The sequence below is a fragment of the Anas platyrhynchos genome, chromosome 29 (genome assembly GCF_047663525.1).
Source record: "Anas platyrhynchos isolate ZD024472 breed Pekin duck chromosome 29, IASCAAS_PekinDuck_T2T, whole genome shotgun sequence".
Classification (NCBI taxonomy): domain Eukaryota; kingdom Metazoa; phylum Chordata; class Aves; order Anseriformes; family Anatidae; genus Anas; species Anas platyrhynchos.
Genome location: NC_092615.1, coordinates 7,505,939 through 7,523,756, shown reverse-complemented (window position 1 = coordinate 7,523,756; position 17,818 = coordinate 7,505,939). Strand labels below are relative to the sequence as shown.

Here is a 17,818-nt window from a genome sequence, read left to right as displayed (position 1 = left end):
AGTTGCAAGCATAGAGGAGTAATGACTCTAAATTTCTTTACGAGCATTACGTGGGCAAAAATATATGCTGGGTTTTGACTGCGGATTGGATTCTCGTTAGAGAGAATACTTTTCTTCTTTTTTTTTTTTTTTTTTTTTGAGCAGAATAATAAGGGTGTATTCTTATAGCTCCCTTTCTACCTCTACAATTACTTTAAAATGTTGTGAAGACTCAGCTTCTCAGCACAAGCTAAATAGGCAGTTCTTTGCCAAGATCCCTGTCCATTGTGCATTCATGAAAGCAAACATGAATGCCATTGATCCCAGCAGGAAGGCTTGCAGGCTTGACACACTCTGTGCCAAAGCAAGGGCTCTAATTAGTGATCCTTCCAGCTGGACAGTAAAGGCCTTACCCTTCCTTAGGGAATAATAAGACAGGCCATGTCTGAAGTCCCCAAGTAAGCTTTATAGAATAGGGAGCATGCAGAGAACTGCATTAAAGGCACTAAACCAGCCGACACAGGTGACCGAACAGTGAACTGTGCACTTGGCAATGAACAGAAAAATGCCTGCTACACAAGCATCATCTGGTCTTTGGTTCCTCCTGTTTGCCTGAATTACTGTCAGAATTCAAAGGACTGTAATGGATGGCGCAACTATTTAAAAGAAAGCAATAGATTTGTTGCAACAGTGATAGTTTTGAATATCTTCAAACCTTTTCTTCAAAAACAATGCTTGTTGACAATATAACATACCAATTCATAACATCACCATTCTTTGCAGAATAATGATAAAAAACTCATTAGCAGTAACAGGCTTTGAAAAATAGGCAGCATGTGTAATTTCAGCACTTCAAAACTGTTCGCAATAAAGTCACTTTTAATTATATTTCTTTATAAAGAAAAATTATCTAAAGGATTAAAAATAGAAAGTCCTTTCATAGTAAAGATTACTAGCACTAGACTGCAAACACTGTAACCAGAGAAAAGCACTTATACATATATGCAAAGTGTACATCTAGGTTTCTGTATATAAAAGATCTTATACAACTTCTTTTATTGCATTGCTGCTTCAGAATTCTGACAACCACAATATTCAAAACGCGAGTTTCACTGAAAAAGCAGGATCTACTGAAAACAGTGGCTTATTTAAACATACTTTACATATAAGCGCATGAAATGTATAAAGAAGCATTGACATCTTGAAAGATTACAATGCCAAAAATTGCGTGAAGCTACAGTAGAAAAAAAATCCAAATGGTATATGCATATCCATTGTATACATCAATTATCTATTAACAAATTCACAACGTAGATAAATTCCTCCTCTGTTCAAAAATAAAAATAAAAAAATCCTAAGTTAACACTTTTAAAAATAAACGAGAACGTACAAGTTTACACCCTTCTAATCCAACCACATTTGCTTTTTGAAAGCAAATGCAAATTCTAAAAGTGAAATATTAAAAGTATTTAAAAACGAAAATTTTTCACTTAGAATTATTATCCTACCTTGAGAACTGCAGTTTCTTTAGCCAAGCAAAATGCTTGGTCCTTCTGATGTTTGTTCCATTTTCACATCAAGTGGATATTAATTTTAACTACTAGCTTTCACTGAGAATCTTTCATTCTTGAAGAGAAATAAGAAAATTACTTATTGAAAACAAACAAGTCTCATTTCAAGATAGCAGCTTTTAGCCAATAGTTTTCTGATTTTCTACCTTTTGTTTAATACTGGTTATTCTTACTTGCCTGAAAGACTGCTACATTTCTCTTATCAGCAACATTATTATATTTTTTCTAAAAATAAGATTGAAAAAAGAGAGGAAGAAAGGCTGTAAACAAAAAGCTGTAGAATACAAAGGCAGTTAAAAGTTGGCTTCACAGCTCCTCAAAATAAATACTGAAGGATTATGATTCTGTAACCACAATCAGGATCTTTTTTACATCAAAGCTAGAGAAAAAGTAATGATATTAGTGCTTTGGACTCTAAATGGAACATACTGTTATTGCTGGGCAATAACTGTCCTTGTGCTGAGTGACAAAAAAAAAAAAGGGGAAAAGGCGCACTTCCCCTCCCACATTCCCTGTATATCTCTAAAAATAAAGGACAGGTGAATATTCAAGGTGAAAATCAATATAATTTTTAAGATAGCCAGGAAGCCTTTAAATTACCTGAAGCACATTCTGTGCTCATTTAAAGAACATTCTGTATGCAGGCTGTAGTAAGAAAAGTATCTGTAGAATTAAGCAAAAGATCAATGAACAAATTTTCAGTGTACCACAAACACAAAGAATTCATAATGTAATAGTTATAAAACAATTGACTTTATGATTGTTTAATATTATCACAGGCTCATAGAGATGTATATTCAAGGTATTATGAGGTTGCATTAAAGAAGGTCACATTAAAGTGAGGACAATAGCTCTGAATCTCAAAGGATTTGGTCTAAGAATGTATTGGAAAACGAGAGATTCATAATAGTTTTTTCAGCCTGTTTTAGCATGTTTTCTAATACCATGAAGTCTTATGACATATTTAAAGTCAGTTTAAAGCTTATTTTTCTTCATTAAGACAATAAAGTGTGTTTTTCCTACATTCATGCTATCTATAGCACTTTGGTTTGCACTTCCGGATGCAGCCCAGCTAGTATGCATTTTCTTCTACATTCACTAATGAGGTGGTACAAAAATAAAAATAAAAATCAGGGAATAAATTAGGAGACTAAAATGCAACCTACAGTGAGATGCAATCTACAGGTGGAAAAACATAAAAATTGAGAAGTATGTCAGCGTAAATTCATAGAATCATAGAATATCCTGAGTTGGAAGGGACCCTTAAGGATCATCAAGTCCAACTCTTGACACCGCACAGGTCTACCCAAAAGTTCAGACCATGTGACTAAGTGCACAGTCCAATCTCTTCTTAAATTCAATCAGGCTCGGTGCAGTGACCACTTCCCTGGGGAGCCTGTTCCAGTGTGCAACCACCCTCTCTGTGAAGAACCCCCTCCTGATGTCAAGCCTAAACTTCCCCTGCCTCAGCTTAACCCCGTTCCCGCGGGTCCTGTCACTGGTGTTAATGGAGAAAAGGTCTCCTTCCTCTCGACACCCCCTTACTAGGAAGTTGTAGACTGCGATGAGGTCGATTGTTAATTGATTGTTAATTGATTGTTATGCTCTGGTAAAAGACGTATTCAAGTGGAGAGAATATCTGTCCAGGCTTGGAGTCAATCATATGCAGTCAGTAGAACCTGGCTCAAATAACAAAACCAGTTTCTGACACTAGGTCCTTACTACTTCAAAAATGAGCAGCTAGGTTCATTTGATGCTAGACACTGCCCCTCTGGTAGTCTACCCAGGGCCTAGAAGGGACATACCTCCAATCTCTAATGACCTAATAGGTGGGCTGGCAGGAAACTGGCCATCCAGAAAATGACAGGTCCAAGTTTGAGGTTTGATAGGAAGGTTTTGAGAGCTCTCGCTTTGTCACAGCCTGCCAGTTTTCTATGCCCAGGAGAGAGCTCTACTCTTTTTCTTCTCATGGTTTTATTCTCCATCTGAACACATAGAAACTGGCTTCAAAGTCTCAATTCTCCCCACACTGTGATCAAATAAATGAAGTAGTATCGAGGCTCATTCTGATCTCTCCACTCTAATTTATGTACCAGAGCTCTCTAAATGGCATCTGACAGACAAACTCCCTCTGCACCCATGTCTCTGGCTGGACAGCAATTCAAATTCAAATTCAAATAATAATAATAATAATAATAATAATAATAATAATAATAAAGCTCTCTGTCTTTCCTTCCTTTTTTGAAAACTAAGCAGTTATCACAATGACAAAGAAAAATGACTGCCCTCCTTAAGACATTTGCAAACAACAGATGATTGATGATTATAGAATTTGGCTTACAGAACCTTAGTAACCAGTCAGAAGAACTGCCAATGGCATATACATGTATACAATTTTACCACATGGCATCAACTTGTACCCACCTCTGACTGCCACACACCTTAAGTTAGCACCACTCAGTCTGCAGGAAGGGGCTGTTACCTGCCTTTAATGTTAAATGTTTAATGTCTAAAAAACACACTACCGTGTATAGAACTTGTTGGAAGTCTCTCACCAAACATAAGAAACTTAACTAGCTTAGCAAACGAGCCAACCTTTCAGACTTTATGTTTATCCCTACTAATGAGAGCAGTACCACCACGATGAGGCAGAGCTGAGAAGCCTGCATGTGTGGAAAGAAACCTCACTAATGTACTGCACGAGCACTAAGCTTTACATACTGCTCAACATGAGCATTAAAATAATGGTGTGCTTTGCAAGCCCTATAGTTTTTAACAAATAAAAGAATCTGAAAAGCTGAATTAGTAAGTATTTTAGGAAAGACTTAAGTGTTAAATATTCTGTATCACTGAATTAAAGCTGAAAGGTTCCCATGTTATCCACTCTAAAAATATCCACTACCCTGCTTTACAGCCTTTTGGAGGCTGTTTTCAGCTACGATGGGGGAATAGACCCCAGCTAGACCTCACACGTATCAGACAAGCCTCAACTCCAATGCAAACGGAGCTGTCTGACCACCAACTAAGGCTCATGAAGTGACTAAACACTTCCTTGACAAGTGCCAAATGCTGATCTAAAATTCCAGATATAAACATGTAGGTAACATAGAGCCACCACTGTGGGCTCTTTATACATACAGCAATTACTTTTTTTTTTTTTTTTTTTTTTTTACTAATTCACACACCTTAGCAATTACCTAAACTATAAACTTTAACGCTCCCACAATCTATTCCCTTTAGGTTTATTACTAATTTTCATTTGAAACGGAACACCTGAAGCAATAAAACTGCTAAGCATTCATATCTATCTTGAGAACAGTAGTTTCCTAAAACTACTATGAAAGAGCCCACTATATGAACTGCACTGTTCAAACCTTACACTAACCTACAGCTTTTGGGGATTTATAAAACTCCTTGCAGAAGAGAATGTGCAGCATTTGTACACTTGGCATGGATTCTGCTATTCATTAGAAAAACTTTATAAACACTGAGTTTTTTCTGACACCACAATGATCATTCATGTACATACACATATACATGCATGCATATAAAATGGGTGAAACCTATAATGCTTAAAAATACAAAAATTTGAATGTACTTATGTGTATTCTTCATGATGTCAGCCAGGTCCTTAGAAGTATACTGACCAGTCAAAAATAACAGTATTTTTTACAGTGCTTATTAACAGTTACATCAGTACAGACTTCTAGAGAAGTTTCATGGTTAAACTTCTGACTTTAAGATCACATTTTGTTTTTTGCTTTTTTGTTTGTTTGAACTGTTCGTCTGTTCATGCTGAAATTTAAGATCTGATTTCACAAATTCAACTTTCCAGATGCCTTAAGAGCCAAGAATTAAATTCTGGATAGCCTTACTGTCCACTATATTATGCATATATTGAAACAGCCAGCCTCTTAATTAGCTGATTATACAGGGAGTTAACATCCCCTTTTTTTGCATGGAGTTACCTCATTTGGATACTCACGTTGCAGTCACATATTCCTCATGTTTCTAGCAGAAATACTTTATAGACTAGTCCATATAGGCAGCTTATAAGAAGGACTACACGAGGACCTACATGAGAAACCAGAAAATAATTTCTCTGCCATGCCATCTTGCAGGACGGAGGGGGAAGGAACCACCACCAAAAAACACTTCAGTTTCATCTCTAAAACACTGCCGCCCCCCAGAGGCAGCGGTTCGCGAGCTGCAGCTCTGTCAGCTAAAATTTGCAAAATTCGAGCAAAATTTGAGCGCATGAGAAACATTGCTGGGCGTTTTCGCGTTAACCGGTGCAGACAGAGGTAACCGTGATAACATATAATGGAAAACCAGCCTCCGTGAGCAACATCACACCGCAGGTTAGACATGATTTGTTCCCAGGTATTGCTACCTAACCACACACGGATGGGATGGCTGCAGCTGTATTTCTGCCTCTTTGGGCCCCGGTATTAGTTATGGCAATAACGGGGTGTCACGGCGAAGAAACGTGTCCGCCCCGGGACTCGAACCCGCAACCCCCGGGTCTGGAACCGCCCCGCCCCGCCCCACTGCCCTCTGCGTGCGCACCGAGCGGGGCTGCCAGGCGCATGCGCACTGGGAGCCTCCACCCCCCCCCCCCACACACACCCTCATGGCCGTGGGCGGTGGCCGCGCATGCGCAGTTGCAGCCGGGGGGCAGCGCTCTGGGTGTCTGGTGCCGTGGGTGGTGTTCCCACTGGATCGGTCTGGGCAGATACACATGCAACCCCATTAACTCTTTTAGAGTAGAGCGAGGGGTTAAGCCATCACCTTAAGGCTTATTCTGTCTCGATTCGTAGAGGCTTGTTTTGTCTCTATTTTGAGTTGTAAGTGACTTTGCTACCGGCTCGGTATGCGAAGATACATCGGAGGACACGCGTCTCTATGTAGCTGCCAGGACCCAAAACAAGCTCCGCCGGTAGGGCGAGGTAGGGGAGAGGGGGGCGTGCGCATGCGCGGTGCGTCCGCGTGAGGCCGGCCAGCCCTGTGAGGGGGGTGCGGGCGCGGCCGCCATGGGGAAGCTGAACGTGGCCGTGCTGCGGTACCTCAGCGGGCAGCACTTCAGGGTGCTCACCGCGGTGAGACGGGACGGGACGGGGACAGGGGAAGGGAAGGGAAGGGAAGGGAAGGGAAGGGAAGGGAAGGGAAGGGAAGGGAAGGGAAGGGAAGGGAAGGGAAGGGAAGGCGCAGCTCCCCCCCCCCCCCCTCCCCTCCCGTCCCCTCCCCGCTGATGCCGCCGACCGTTCCCTCTCGCCCCCCGGCAGGTGGAGATGGGCATGAAGAACCACGAGATCGTGCCTGGCAGCCTGGTGGCGCCCATCGCCAGCCTGAAGCACGGCGGCTGCAACAAGGTGCTGCGGGAGCTGGCCAAGCACAAGCTCCTGGCCTACGAGCGGACCAAAAGTGAGTGTGGGGCCTGCGCTGGGAGCCTCCTCCCGGCCCTCCCGGTTCTTCAGCGCCACAGAAGTGCGGTAGCTTGGTCATTCGGGTATCCGGGGCGTTTGTGAGCCCCGTCTCGCCTTGGGGCTAGCTGGGGAATGTGAACTCCTTCAGCAACAAATGGTGTTGGTGATTTCTGAAATTCATGGATTCGTTCGTCCAAATTCGTGGATAAAATAAATAATTGTTAGCTAAGGTAGTATTTAAGTTCACATAGGGATCAGCCCAAATGTGTTACAGTCTTACAGCAGACAAACTGGAGCGGACTGCAAAAGCCTTATACCTTCAGCCGGTCAGGAACGATCACTAAAGTAGTATTTATTCTGTCCCATTCTGTTAGTAGCGTTGGATTTCCTTTAGTCTTGCACTTGCATCTGGCTTTGCAAGCACAATGTGGGAGTCTTCATGAAATTCATCTCCTTTTTGTCTCCGTTTTTCAGACCATTAAGGTTTGGTTTAGGTCTTTGAAACAATCCTGAATCCTTGCCGTGTCTCCTAAGTAATCATCTTTCAAAGTAATCCTATGCAACTTGAACCATTGTCACTGCCTGCGTTACCAAGGGGCTAACAAAATGTCTACTTTTTATCCAGTTGGTTTTCAAAAGGCTTGCACGAATTTAAACTTACTGTCAAGTTGGGTTGATACTAGCCAACAGTGAAAATACTATTTGAGTGTTGTGTACCATAAGCAGGAAAAAAAAAAAAGAGAGACCAAAATGAAACTTCTTTTAAAAGAAACACATGCATAATATGGAATGAAATGTTGTGTAATTTATTTTTTCCTAGCTGTCCAGGGCTATCGGTTAACTAAGGCAGGATATGATTACCTTGCCTTGAGAACTCTGTCTTCCCGGCAAGTCATCAGTTCTGTTGGAAACCAGATGGGTGTTGGCAAAGAATCAGGTAATTTAAAAAAGTGTTTTCAGTATATAATTTTTTTTTTTAGAAGAAATGGGTCTGTATTTTTGTTAATTTGTTGGAAACTTGGTGAATTTACCTTTGGATAGTCATATCAGTTAATCTGTCAAACACCAAAATTTATGGTCACTTCAAGTTCTGTGTGAGTCTTGACTACATCTGATTTTTTTCACAAGTGTTGTTCCACTTTGACCATTTTGTACAATTCTTGGATGGTTCCTTAAAAGGTATTTTGCAAACAGGTGACAGTTGTCTTGTGACTTGCAAAGAATTTTGAAGCCTTCTGTCAAAAAGATTAACATCAAATGTTTCATCCCACCTAAAAAAAAAAAAAAAAGTAATATACAGTCCAAACTATTGGAGTGCTATCTTGGTTTCTCATGCTCATATGTTGATTGTAATTTGGCACAGCATGTCTTTTGTCATTAAAAAATGACGAAAAAAAAAAAAAGAGGATTATTGGGGACAAATGGTAAAAATGAAACATAGCCAATTGCTAACACTGTTTTAAAGTAAGAGGTACCTTGAGTTTTCTGTCCAGTCAGGAGAAGTCTTTTCTAGTGTGCCATTAAGTTACTTCTTATCCCCTAGTCTGAAATATGTTTCAGATCAGATGGATGGTTCAACCAGATGATCTTGGAGGTCTTTTCCAACCGTAATGATTCTATGATATTCTACTAGTGGAGCAGCATAATCTCTTCACCAATGACTTCTTCTTGTTCAGATTTGTAATACATAATATACAAATTTGGTTGTCTTTTCTGTTAAAAGAAGTGTAGTAGACTTTGCTATTCCAGAAATAGCAGTTACAAGAAGTCAAGTAACCGATTTCTCACTGCACTGTTGCATTATATACCTGTCAGATACCATTTATTTCTCAGATCTGTGCTGCTGTTTTTTCTCCTAGATATTTATATTGTTGCAAATGAAGACGAGCAGCAGTTTGCAATGAAATTGCACAGGCTTGGAAGAACTTCCTTTCGCAGCCTGAAAAATAAGCGTGACTACCATAAGCACAGGCACAAAATGTCATGGCTGTATTTATCCCGGCTAGCAGCAATGAAAGAGTTTGCCTACATGAAGGTAGGTGGTTGTTTGCACCATATTAACAACGATGTAATAGTCTGGAATGTACTTCTCAGATTATCTTCTCATCACTTCATATTTGCAGTATATGTTAGGATGTATGCTTTTTATTTGTTTTTTTTAGTGGACTTAAAGTATACATTTCAGAGAATGACAGTGCTGATGCATTTTGTATACTTTCAAGTGACAAAATCAAACTTTGCCATGGAAGTCGTATGGAACTGAAGCAATTTCCATAAAATTTCAGGTGAAGCTGTCCAGTCATCTGAGTCTTAATAAAGGCAGTGAATAAACTATCGCCATTTCACTTAACCTTGTCTTAGGAAAGACTATATGCTAGGGAAAATTCGTGAAGTATCTACTAGTATTTTAGTCTTGTCAATTTGGATCACTTCCACAAACATAATTACAGAGTATTTGTTAGGTCTGTAAGCGATGAGTTTCAAACTGGGAGGAGAGCACACTGAGAGCAGCCCTGCAGAGAAGGACTTGGATGTTCTGGTGGATGAAAAGCTTGACATAAGCCAGAAGTATTTGTTTGCATCCCTGAAGGCCAGCAGCCTCCTGAGCTGCATCAACAGAGGAGTGGCCAGCAGGTGGAGAGAGGTGATTGTCTCCCTCTGCTCTGCCCTTGTGAGGCCCCACTTGGAGTGCTGCATCCAGGTTTGGGGCCCCCAGCACAAGAAGTATGTGGAGCTGTTAGAGTGGGCCCAGAGGAGGACCACAAAGGTGATCAGAGGGGTGAAGCACCTCTCCTGTGAAGAAAAGCTGAGAGTCAGGGTTATTTAGCTTGGAGAAGAGAAGGCTTAAGGGAATGCTAATAGCAGCCTGCAGTACTTAAGGGGGCCTACTGGTAAGCTGGGGAGGGACTCTTTCAGGGAGTGTTGTGATAGGACAAGGAGTAACAGTTTTAAATTAAAATAATGGTAGATTGAGATTAGATACTAGGAGGAAATTCTGTGCTCAAGATGGTGAGGCACTGGCATAGGCTGCCCAGAGAAGCTGTGGATGCCCCATCCCTGGAGGTGTTCAAGGCCAGGATGGATGGGGCTTTCAGCAGCCTGGTCTAGTGGAGGTGTCCCTGCCCATGGCAGAAGGGGTGGAACCAGGTGGTCTTTAAGGTTCCTTCCAACCTGAGCCATTCTGTGAATCAAGTGAATGATTTGGTAAATATGGTTAGAGCAAGCTAACAGAGCTACAAAATACTATGGCCTACCTTTAGTTAATCTTTAATGTAGTGTAATACTGGATATTAATATTTAAGAAGAAACTTTTGCCTTACTGAGACTGAGTGTGGATTACCTGACCAGGCCAAACTGTATTTACAAGAACTGTTGAACCTTTTTCTAACACCCTATTCCCAATTATCTGCTGGTGGTTTCTTAAGCTAACAGACCAGATACGATTCTGCTGTTTTTCTATCCTGTTGTGTTTTCCTGCCACCTGCAGGATAACTAAACTCTGGAAAATACAGAAGCATAGTTAGTAGTGAAAATTCAGATTGCTCTTCCTCCTTAAGCACATGATTTGACTTTTACAGTTAGCAGTTGAATAATGTGTAGGATGCTGCTTCCGCAATGGTGCTTAACTGCTTATCTTATATTTGTAGTTTGTCAGGTATGTAATGTTTTCTTAATGGTTATCTTTTATTTTTTCAATATGTTGTCTCTTTCCAGGCTTTGTATGACAGAGGATTTCCTGTTCCAAAACCTGTAGACTACAACAGGCATGCAGTTATTATGGAACTCCTTGATGGCTACCCTTAGTAAGTTTGGAAGCTTGAAGTCTGTTTTACAGAAACCCTAACAACGATAGGTTCAGTAAGACAGCAGGGATGACGTTTTTCCTTATCGTGTGAGTCAGTTCTGATCATGCTGAATAAAGCATGAATAAAGTCAGGCCCAGAACAGCTAGGGTTCTGCTTCATTATATTTGGAGAAATTGGTGAGAGAAGGAAAACTAAAAACATACTCTCTTTGTCCAAAAAGACTGGTGGAAATAGACTTTTTTTTTTTTTTTAAGTACGGAATACATCAGAGGAGCAATGTGATACAGAGGTTAGTGCTACAACCATTTTCTACACAGAAATTTTATGTTCTATATGTTATCTATTCAATGATATTCAATATTGATATATTCAGTATATCAAATATTCAGTATTGAGTTGTGTATCCTCCACGTTCTGAGCTCCAGTTCATGATCCATGTTGTGGTAAAGATTCAGGTAGGATTACAACTTGTACAGTTGCCATTGTAGAACTTCTGTGTTGATTTTTTTGGGGGGTGTTTGTTTTTTGTTTGTTTTATTTTTTATTTTATGTATTTGTGTGCATTGAACGCTGTTTTTTGCTCAAGGAAGATTACTTTTCTTCAGTTTTTCAACATCCAGAAACATGAAAAAATGTTGAATTTTGTATGTGAATGAATGGCTTGTTTTGTTTCCATAGCAGAATGCAAAATAGCTATTTGATACTCTGTATAATGTACAGTAACAAAGGTTCAGTGTAATTAATCCCAAAGTATACAGTTGAAGAGTTACATTGAAGAAGTGCCTTTTAAGACTTTATTCTATCCCGTTTCCCCGCCTTTGTTAAATAGTTCCACATCTGTCCTGTAGACAGAAAGCTTTAAAGTTACATGTGGGCATTGCAGGTGAGGCTTACCATGCTATCCCAGTTCTGCAATTTTAACTAAGCATTTCCTGAAGGAGATGCTGTACTAGATGAGAAATTATTTCAGGTGATCAGCATCTCAGAAGATACCAGTTTAGATGACTTCCAAATTCAAAGAACAAATGATATATTTTATGATACAGACCTCTGGCTATAAGAAATGTCACCAATTAATTTTGCTGTTAATATGAAAATATTCAACAGCAGCCTATTACAGAGCTGCTTGAATTCCATTGTGTTTTGTTTGTATGTGCAACTGATATGTTCTCATAACACTACAGTGTTGCATTCAGGCCAAAATATATCACAAATTAGCTGTAAATGACGGCTTCTTGACAGCTCCTGGTATAATAAGACAGCTGCCTATTTATTCTGCTTGTAAAAATAAGGTGATGTCTATTCTGCGCACTTTTGGGGCAAAACATATACTTTGCTTTTATTCTGGAGTTTATGCTGGAGTATATTCTGGAGTGCTTTAAGCTTTTTTTTTTTTTTTTTTTTGGCTTTGCCTTATCCCCAGCTTAGTCTTGAAAACACTTTTTTGTGAGACATTTGAATGGCATTTGAATACAAGAAGACCTAAGTTACCTAAAACAATCCAGACATAAAAATTCACTGATCCATTGTTTAAATTAGGCAGCATAACCATCGTGTTTGATAGGAGTACAAGAGACAAAGGGCTTTAGTTAAAACGAGGGATTTAACCTGGAGATAGGAGAAGCTTTCTCCCCATGAGGGCAGTGTGGTGGAGATTGCACAGTATGTTTCCATCCCTGGAAACTTTCAAGCCCGCATTGGTAGAGCTCTGATTAGTCTCATCTAATCTCAGAATTGACATAGCTATGAGCAGAGTATTGGACTAGTAACCTCTGGAGATCCCTTACGACTCAAATTGTGACCCTGTCATTCTCTCAGATGTAACTCATATGCCTTGTCTATATTTTTAAATTAATTCCTTCAGGGTTCAGGATATTTTCTTTTTTATTTAACTTTCCAGATGCCAAGTACACCACATCGAAGACCCTGCCGCTGTCTACAGTGAATTAATGGATCTAATTGTAAAACTTGGCAATCATGGTTTGATTCATGGGGATTTCAATGAATTTAATCTCATACTGGATAATGATGATCATGTCACTATGATTGATTTCCCTCAGATGATATCAACATCACATCCAAATGCTGAATGGTACGTACAAATGATGTATGCAAAATAAACCAGTTAAGTGCTGATAACAACAAATAGTCAACCATGATTTGTTTTCATAAGCCTGCTTCAAATTCTTTTTCTACTGTTTTCACCATACATTACAAATGCAATTTGTTTCATGAATGAGTAGAAATCTCCTTAGGATAAATGTGTAATTAATTGCTTCTCAGTTAATATTATTTCTTTCAATTAAGAAATGAATAGAAATAATCTGCATTTATGTATGTATACCTACACGTGTACTTTCTCACTTCGAGTCACTGATGGTTATTAATATTCAAATAAAAGGCAAGAAAGTAGAGTAAAAGTTTGTCATACCAGTAGACTTAATTTCCTTGATTATTGCATTTTTACAATTCTGTATTTTTTAAACAGGTATTTTGACAGGGATGTTAACTGCATTAAGGAGTTTTTTAAGAAATGCTTCAACTATGAGAGTGAGCTCTTCCCATCATTCCAAGATATCAGGTAAAAAATGCCAGCTGACTCGTAATTCCCCCATGTTATGGTAGTTACGTTGGTTTTCTGAGAAAAATGGATGCCTCTGAGAGATGATTTTAGAAGTGAACAGGGGAAAAAAGAGCCAATTTGAAATATTTTTGTCATTCTTACAGTAAAAAGGATACATACTTTCTTCACTGGCAGTTACTAAAAGTGGTTTCCAAAAACTGAAGCACGTCTTAAAATCTGCTGTCTCCTTCGTCTTACCTCTTGCAGCTAGGGGAAGGAGATACATCCAAATGCCGTAAATGTTACGGTGACGCAGAATTAGTTTCTCTGACTCTTAAAACCATATTTAACAGTCCTGGGGGATCAAGTATTAACTTAGTTTTTAATTTTAAATTTAATTTTCAAAAATGCTAGTACATGTGGTGACCGCCTCTTCAAATATTATCTTCAAAATTTTCCTACTGTAGCTTGTCCCTTTTGAAAAGCAAACAATTTTCTCACATATTTTAAGAGCAAAGCTGATTCAGTTAAAAGGGTTTTATATCACTCTGAGCCCTTTCTCAAAGGGGAATTGTCTGTGTGTGTGTCAACATGTCCTTCATCGTTCTGTTTGCACAAGCATAATTTAAGTATTATATTTGTTAAAATCAAATTGTTTGCTTTCAGTAAGTGCTGATTATGAAGATGGAATCATCTTGTATGAAAGTCTGGTTCTGTCAGGCTACATTCTGCTAACTACCCAAAGCCCTGCACTGTAATATGTTACCTATGTTCCAATGGAGTATACTCTTTTTGTTAATAGCATGGTAATTATAGTCTAACTGGATAGTATTTTTAATCCAAAATACAGCATAATGATTTGATATATTAAAAGAAAGCTCACTTCTATTTCTTTCAGGAGAGAGAGTTCTCTTGACATAGAGATTGCTGCCAGTGGTTATACAAAGGAAATGCAGGAAGATGATGAGCTGCTTTTCCCAGAGTGCTCTGATGAGGATGATCATACAACAGAGGAGAGGGAATTTGTAGAAGATGCTGAAAGTAACGCCAACTTCCTCAGCCAAGATAAAGAAAACAATGCAGACTTCATATATGAAGTGGTTTCTGAAAGCAGAACCTCTGAAGACTTGTTATCACAGTGAAGATGCTGAAGCCACAGAAAGTAGTGAAAATTCACAAGGACTGAGTATGTCAGAGTTGAGTTCAGCCTTAGAAAAGGTTGAAGGGCAGCCTGTGCTTTCGAAGTCCAGTGAAGATGCAGAGAGTTGTGCACTTGGTTTTTCTGAGCACAAAAGAATACCTGACAATGCTGCTGAAAATCAGACAGAGGGCAGCAGTGATAAGGACAACGATGAATGCCCTGATCTGGTTGACTTGTCAACTTTAAATAAGGAATTGAGACCTTACAGGTAAATACTTATATTTACTGTCTAGTGGTGTGGTGAAATTTTCTTCTTTTTTCTTTATTTCTAGTAATAATGTGAGTAAAAGGTTTTTTTTATATTAAAACGCTGCTGCTGCTAAGTAGCTTTGACAAGTGAGTTTATAATTAGAGTGCTCTTTCTCAGCCTCTGCCCCTCATTCGGCTGAAATTAGCAAGAACAAGCTCTTTGGAATATATTATTCAAATATATTTTACTGAACGTCATACCATGTGGCTTTTAATGCCTTTACTGACACACTTGGAAATTCCTTCTTACCTTTAAGCTAACCCCTTCTTATATAAAATTCAAACTATTAGTTTGCAAGCTCCCCATGTACCTGAATGCATATATAAAGTTCATATACCCTGTTTTCTTTTTGAATTTTTCCTTTTTCGTGAAATTCTACGCCTAGGCAATGTACAGAATCTGAATTAATCTTTTTAGTGTTCTGAAGCTTCTTTTTCTTACACTACTTTGTGTAGTATGTATGTGGCTATTGCACTATAATCCTTCCTGTCATAAAATGTGTTTTTTGAACTAGTGTTAATATTTCAAATGTAAATGTTCTTTCTGTAGTACTCAAATGTTCTGCTAGCACTTTTGATTGTATATCAAAAAAATGACTGAAACATGATGCTCACTGAATGGAATAAAACATTAATTTACATATTTTAGAAATGAAGACAGTATGGTTCATATTGCGGAGCACAGAACAAGAACTAAAAGTACGTCAACCAGCAGTGTTGGGAGCTGTTCAACCATTCCACCGGTAATTATTACTGCTACTGTCTGGTTTACTCTGATACCATCTTAGGACGTAGCTGTTGAAGATATTTTTACAAATACGTAGTTAGCAGTAACTGTCTTTAATTGATTACTACTATGTACATCTTTGGTTTGTAGTTCCATGTTCACAGAAAATAGGTCTGATGCTTTCTACATGTTTACAAGTGAATTATATCCAGTGCTGTACTTCATGTGTTGTTCTTTGCTCTTTCACAAAAGCTCTACTCCGGCATTAGCAACTTTAATTTCAATTCTGTTGCCCATAATTAATGTTTTTGTATTTTAAATTTGCATGCGTGAGTAAAGATTTAACTTGGCCTTTTTTCATCTGTCTTTTTAACACATCTCTTACCACATTTCTGAAACATAGATATGAATTCATTGTAGTCATGGTGTCTTTGGCAATATGAATTTGACTTTCAGCATTACATAAATCAATACTTTGTGGCAGAATTTTACATCTTTCTTCATCCCTACTCAGTATACTATCCAGTATGGCTACCTCTATCACATTTTAAAGAGTGTGTCTAAATTTTAAATGGAAGAAAGGCCAGTTTTATGCATAAAAAAATGTGTTAGGGAACAGCATGTTTGCAAGTTGTGTAAGACTTTTACAGGACTTCGTGTGAAGGAAAGAGAGACTTTTGTTAGTCATCCCTGTTCTTACTGTAGGACATGGCCTTGTGCCTTATTAAGGAGAAAAAGAATTAGCCTTGAATTATGAAATGAAGTAAAGAAGAGCTAGGATAAATGCTAGGATAAATGCTAGGAATCGCCTGGCTTCTGATCCATGCGATACATATTTTTTCCCTTTCAGTTTGCTAACCTAAATGTGTAGGATTTCTTTTGGAATCGCCTATAGATCCCTATTTGAAATTATATTTCTGTACACCAGTAGGTGGTAGCAGTGGTCACTCACTGTAGAAACCTTCCTGATTGTTTAGCGAACACATGTTTTTTCTGTAGGCAGACACATCGAACTTGTTAAAATATTCAAATGGCATTTAAGTACCTAATATTCTGTTCTAAAAGAAAGATAAAAGCAGAAGCAGCTTTCAAGAGATTCAGCCACATAAACATCCTGTGTCAATTTACTTTGTGTAATCTTTCCATTTATATGCTCTTACGCTAAGTAAAATGTTTCTGCCCATTGTTAAATCTTATTTGAACTTTTGAATACTAGAACTAAAGAAAGGATATGCATGATGAGCTATTTGTAACATCAGAACGTGATTGCAAAACGAAAAACACAAAAGGCACTGCAGTAAGACCCACTGAGCTGCTTAGAGCCAATGCCTGTTACTGCTTCTAGCACTTCTCTGTTGTTTATATAGCTTTCTCAATGAAGAAACACATTAAAACATAAGCAGGTTTCCAGATTAAACACACAGAAGGAATTCATATGGGCATGTATAAACAATAGCAGTAATAGCAGTAGGTGCAGTCATAGCTGGGTGACTGTGCCAAAAAGAAAGCCTTATGAGTTACAGACAATAAGCTATTCCAGACAAAATAAAATGTCTTGTTGTGCTTGTACAAATCTTTGTAGGGACTGCTGCAATTTAATTATAGGAAATAATGCAAACTATGCAAAAATTTAAATAATAAATGATAGATTTGTTTATTCATTTTGCTTACAGTCAGGCTTAGGATGATGGAGAGACTAGTGAGACTTGCATGCTGTGGTTGAGCAGTAGTATTTTGTGAATTTACATTTTTGCATAGTGAAAATATCTGGTATTTGTATTGCAAAGTTTCTTCTAGCGAGCCTTGTATGAACTGTGAAGGAAGTCATCTGTCCACTGAAGTGGGAGAAGTAGAGAAGCCTTCTTTCAGAGCTCTGCCTATAAAAAGCAGAGGATGACAATTGTCTTACTGACAGAAGAAAAACATCAGTGGCCCAGTTTAAACTAGTTCTTACCAGCTTTCCTCAGGAATTTCTTCTGGAATATTTTTAAAGAGCATTCACAGATTTAATTTCCAAAATGCTCTTGTTTAAATACTGAGTTCTGCTAAGCTTCCGAGGAAAGAAAGACAGATCTTATACTACTCTTTTTATTCACATTTTTGATAGTCAACCTGCATGTGGTAAAGCTTAGGAAACTACTATTCAGGTGAATACTATGTAATTACTACAGCATTCTTACTGAAATCAGCATTGGGTACCTGGATTTATTTACTACCTTGTATTTGCATAATTTAGTTGTATTAGTCACAGCAGTTTTTAAACAGTGCCAAAAGAATTCTTTCTGGTTCCTGACTT

General features: G+C 38.6%; 1 long non-coding RNA gene and 1 pseudogene across 2 annotated transcripts; one reads left to right on the top strand and one right to left on the bottom strand.

The window, feature by feature from the left end:
- Nucleotides 1-676: 676 nt before the first annotated feature.
- On the bottom strand, nucleotides 677-6,404 carry LOC139999740 (uncharacterized). 2 transcript variants are annotated; one of them, XR_011805245.1, is made up of 4 exons: nucleotides 5,536-6,404; nucleotides 2,151-2,213; nucleotides 1,488-1,605; nucleotides 677-1,306 (listed from the first exon to the last, which is right to left on the bottom strand). It is a non-coding gene; the product is annotated as an uncharacterized lncRNA (long non-coding RNA). The 2 variants fall into 2 exon arrangements; XR_011805246.1 differs by lacking the exon at nucleotides 677-1,306 and having other exon boundaries at nucleotides 1,318-1,605; nucleotides 5,536-5,624; nucleotides 5,944-6,404.
- A 101-nt stretch (nucleotides 6,405-6,505) lies between these two features.
- LOC139999739 (serine/threonine-protein kinase RIO2-like) overlaps nucleotides 6,506-17,818 on the top strand; it is a 60,735-nt pseudogene continuing 49,422 nt past the window's right edge.